This window comes from Leptidea sinapis, chromosome 45 (assembly GCF_905404315.1).
Source record: "Leptidea sinapis chromosome 45, ilLepSina1.1, whole genome shotgun sequence".
In the NCBI taxonomy this organism is placed as follows: Eukaryota; Metazoa; Arthropoda; class Insecta; order Lepidoptera; family Pieridae; genus Leptidea; species Leptidea sinapis.
Genome location: NC_066309.1, coordinates 8,959,855 through 8,964,768, shown reverse-complemented (window position 1 = coordinate 8,964,768; position 4,914 = coordinate 8,959,855). Strand labels below are relative to the sequence as shown.

At 52.6% G+C, this 4,914-nt stretch overlaps 2 non-coding genes across 2 annotated transcripts; both read right to left on the bottom strand.

Annotated features, from left to right (window-relative positions):
- Window positions 1–1,484: 1,484 nt before the first annotated feature.
- Window positions 1,485–1,641, bottom strand: LOC126977593 (5.8S ribosomal RNA). The gene has a single exon (XR_007732267.1). It is a non-coding gene; the product is annotated as a 5.8S ribosomal RNA (ribosomal RNA).
- Window positions 1,642–2,018: 377 nt separating this feature from the next.
- On the bottom strand, window positions 2,019–3,922 carry LOC126977668 (small subunit ribosomal RNA). The gene has a single exon (XR_007732342.1). It is a non-coding gene; the product is annotated as a small subunit ribosomal RNA (ribosomal RNA).
- Between the last annotated feature and the right edge of the window lie 992 nt (window positions 3,923–4,914).

The following is a 4,914-nucleotide window of genomic DNA, read 5'->3' as shown; positions in this document are numbered from 1 at the left end:
TTCATAACTCAATGACTCGCACACATGCTAGACTCCTTGGTCCGTGTTTCAAGACGGGTCCTGCGAGTGCCCGAAACAGTAACATCGCCGACTGATACGCGCACAGTCCGAGACTACACGGCTGCGACGACAGCGGCGTCGCGTCAGCATCCGCACAAGGGCAGGATGTCGACGACGACTCTCGCTCGCGTCGGGCCGGACGCGTCCCCGGATGGAGACGCGTGCGCGTTTCATGACAAGTACCGTCCGCCGCCGGCCGGCGATCGTCACGGTCGGACGGCTGTGCGCGTGAACGCGCAGCCGCCCGGCTCCCGGACAACGCTTAGGCCGAACAGACGAACGGGTCGCGATGCATAATGTGTACTAAGAGAGAAGTGCACGCCGTCCGGGTGCGTCAACGGCGGCGACCGGTGAACGCGAGCACGAGTCTCGCGCACATCGCGGCACGCCGCCGTACGCCCCGGAGTGACGATGAATCTCTCCGTTCGTTCATTCGAGTTTCGCAGGTTTACCCCTGAACGGTTTCACGTACTCTTGAACTCTCTCTTCAAAGTTCTTTTCAACTTTCCCTCACGGTACTTGTTCGCTATCGGTCTCGCGGTTATATTTAGCCTTAGATGGAGTTTACCACCCACTTAGGGCTGGCACTCTCAAGCAACCCGACTCTGAGGAGAGTCCCTCTCGCGGACTCGCTCCGTCGCTACGGGCCTGGCACCCTCTATGGGAAAACGGCCCCGTTCAAGACGAACTTGGACGGGAGCGGCGACCGCGAGAAAGCGAACCTCCCTAACACCACATGTCCCGCGACCGTGACGACCGCGGGATTCGGCGCTGGGCTTATCCCTGTTCGCTCGCCGCTACTGAGGGAATCCTGGTTAGTTTCTTTTCCTCCGCTTACTAATATGCTTAAATTCGGCGGGTGATCCTCCCTGATCTGAGGCCAACGATAAAAAGTATGAGGCAGACACGATATCCGTCAGCGCAGCGACACCGTCGTGCGCGCGCCGCCAATAAGTCTCAACGACGTATCGTCGACCCGCGCACGTACCGCGATCGAAGCGCCCTTCGGACGTCGAGTCCGCCTACTCGTTTGCACGCTCACGTCGGGCCGAAATAACACGTGCAGCGCACGGGACGCGAACCGAAGGCGCAGCCACGCACCGCCGTTCACATAGAGAGCTCTGCACAGATTAATTAAAATTAATCACGAGATATCCGCGTGTGACAGCGAACGAGCGCGCCCCGGTACCGCGCCCGTCTCCGTGACCCACGTCGGGCGTGAGGCGGAGACGGCGTTGCACGCGAACAGCACCACGCGTTGCGGCTTATTTTACATTTTCGAACGGATCGAGCGGGCCCCGGAAAACCGGCGGGGTTTACCCGAGCCCGGCCCGAAGACCGTCACTCGTTTTACACGTTTTTTAGGCGCGCAAACAGTGTTGTCAGCATACAGCGACGGCGTCGTCGTATTCTTTTATGCAGCCCGGCCCTCAGACAGGAGTGGTCCTGGATATTTCTCCACGGACCGCAATGTGCGTTCGAAATGTCGATGTTCAAATGTGTCCTGCAGTTCACACTATGACGCGCAGTTAACTGCGTTCTTCATCGACCCGCGAGCCAAGTGATCCACCGTTCAGGGTAATAGTTTTTATATTTAGAAAATACGTGAACGATCTCTGTGTGTAACAAAATATTATGTGACGCACGCATTGCGCGTACGTCGTGATCTCGACTCGCTTCGCACTCGACATGAGCGCGTCGCGAGACGCACGCGCGTCGCGTACATGCGAACCGCGCCCGCCGAAGCGTCGTGCCGGAGACGTCGTGCCGGACACCCCCCCCACTTGCGGCGGGAGATGTCAGCGCGCGCGCGGCAAACGCGACAACGGAGCACAGAGAGCACATCGCGAGCGCGAAAATAATCAGTGATTGACACGTGATTGAAGTTATCATCGTCAACAGTCGGCTGTGAGCGAAGCGTGTCGGCGACAACGCTCGCGCACGCGACCGTTACACGTTAATGATCCTTCCGCAGGTTCCCCTACGGAAACCTTGTTACGACTTTTACTTCCTCTAAATGATCAAGTTTGGTCAACTTCCAGCAACGCCGACGGCCGCGAAGCCACCGCGTGTCGGTCCGAAGACCTCACTAAATCATTCAATCGGTAGTAGCGACGGGCGGTGTGTACAAAGGGCAGGGACGTAATCAACGCGAGCTTATGACTCGCGCTTACTAGGAATTCCTCGTTTATGGGGGATAATTGCAAACCCCAATCCCCAGCACGAAGGAGTTTCAACGGGTTGCCCGGGCCTCTAGGCCAGGGAGAACATGTTGATTCCTTCAGTGTAGCGCGCGTGCGGCCCAGGACATCTAAGGGCATCACAGACCTGTTATTGCTCAATCTCGTGCGGCTCGAAGCCGCCGGTCCCTCTAAGAAGAATTTTAATACGCCGCCAGTGAGTTGCGCGACCCTGAAGCCGCGCACACCTAAATGACGACGCCTATTTAGCAGGCTAGAGTCTCGTTCGTTACCGGAATTAACCAGACAAATCGCTCCACCAACTAAGAACGGCCATGCACCACCACCCACCGAATCAAGAAAGAGCTGTTAATCTGTCAATCCTTCCGGTGTCCGGGCCTGGTGAGATTTCCCGTGTTGAGTCAAATTAAGCCGCAGGCTCCACTCCTGGTGGTGCCCTTCCGTCAATTCCTTTAAGTTTCAGCTTTGCAACCATACTCCCCCCGGAGTCCAAAATCTTTGGTTTCCCGGAAGCTGCCCGCCGAGCCATTGTAGTAACGTCGGCGGATCGCTAGATGACATATTTACGGTTAGAACTAGGGCGGTATCTAATCGCCTTCGAACCTCTAACTTTCGTTCTTGATTGATGAAAACACCTTTGGCAAATGCTTTCGCTGATGTTCGTCTTGCGACGATCCAAGAATTTCACCTCTAACGTCGCAATACGAATGCCCCCAGTTATCCCTATTAATCATTACCTCGGAGTTCTGAAAACCAACAAAATAGAACCGAGATCATATTCTATTATTCCATGCACGAAATATTCAAGCGGCATTTTGAGCCCGCTTTGAGCACTCTAATTTGTTCAAAGTAAAATTGTCGGCCCATCTCGACACTCACTGAAGAGCACCGCGATAGGATTTTGATATTGAACCGGCGTTTTACCGCCGGCTCACCGACGATATGCTCCGCAGACGTGTCAGTATCACCGCGGATGCGATGCACCGACAGCGCGGCGCACAAATGCAACTACGAGCTTTTTAACCGCAACAATTTTAGTATACGCTATTGGAGCTGGAATTACCGCGGCTGCTGGCACCAGACTTGCCCTCCAATTGTTCCTCGTTAAAATATTTAAAGTGTACTCATTCCGATTACGAGGCCTCGTAAGAGTCCCGTATCGTTATTTTTCGTCACTACCTCCCCGTGCCGGGAGTGGGTAATTTGCGCGCCTGCTGCCTTCCTTGGATGTGGTAGCCGTTTCTCAGGCTCCCTCTCCGGAATCGAACCCTGATTCCCCGTTACCCGTGACAACCATGGTAGTCGCAGAAACTACCATCGAAAGTTGATAAGGCAGACATTTGAAAGATGCGTCGCCGGTACTGGACCATGCGATCGGCAAAAGTTATCCAGATTCATCAAAATTAACGACTTCGGACGCGAGGCCCTCCGTCGATTGGTTTTGATCTAATAAAAGCACTCATCCCATCACTGGTCAGAGCTCTGATTGCATGTATTAGCTCTAGAATTACCACAGTTATCCAAGTAACTGAGTAAGATCTAAGGAACCAAAACTGATATATTGAGCCATTCGCGGTATCGCCTTAATACGGCTTGCACTGAGACATGCATGGCTTAATCTTTGAGACAAGCATATAACTACTGGCAGGATCAACCAGGGAGCTGCTGCAAACAACGATTGTTGTCGCGCTCAGCGCGTCATGCGTCGCGATCTCCCCTTAGGGCGTCGCGACTATGACATCTTGAACATATCGTGAGATATCCGTTCGCGCACTGTATACTATATATCTCAAAGGCATACGGTGCGCGTTGAACGAATCATAAATCGGCGATGGGCCGATTGTATGTTATGAAAGTTCAGTAACGAGAGTCCCTTCGGGTAATAATAAAAATGATGACACGCAATAGAAGCGGTATCAACGTATTAATATCGGTACACGTCGTGATCACAAATCGGATCGACGCCCGGTGCTTGAGAGGAGCGTGAACGTCTCGCACGAGTGAAATGCGCGACGCGTTCCGGCTTGCGGGCCCTCACGTTAAAAATCTTAACAGAGGGAAACCGTCGAAGCCCAGTCGGCGTCTTGGTGCGCGCAAAAAATTTACACGATCGCTTTCAACGTGACGAGGATCGCCGCAGCGTATGATACTATAGAGAGAGTGAAGAGAGGAATTATGAGAAACGAAATCACAAAAAACCTTTCAAATCACCAAATCAAATATCATCCGCATAGGGAAACTCGAAAACGCTCGATCGACACAGCGCGGTGAGTCTGTCTCATTTTTTATATTGTAAAAAAAGAACATATAAAACAACGCGCGACACAAACACAGACACAGACACACCAGCTCTGCCCCGAGAGTACCAACAACCGTATTGTTATTATATATCATCGTCGTTATCATCGCGCGCATTCACAAACTTACTCAAATATAAATATATATTAAATAAAATATGAATGACGATGAGACGACGACGAGAATAATAAAACAGCAGCAGTTGTTGTGGCTGGGGGTGGTGGTTGGTGTTGTGCGTTTTTGTATTTTTGTCGCGTGCGTTTTTCACTCTTTTTACAAGAAAAAACTTGAGCGGCGTTGAATTCGGCGTCGCGAACCGTTCGCTACGGACTCGACTCTCGACGCCGACTGCCGT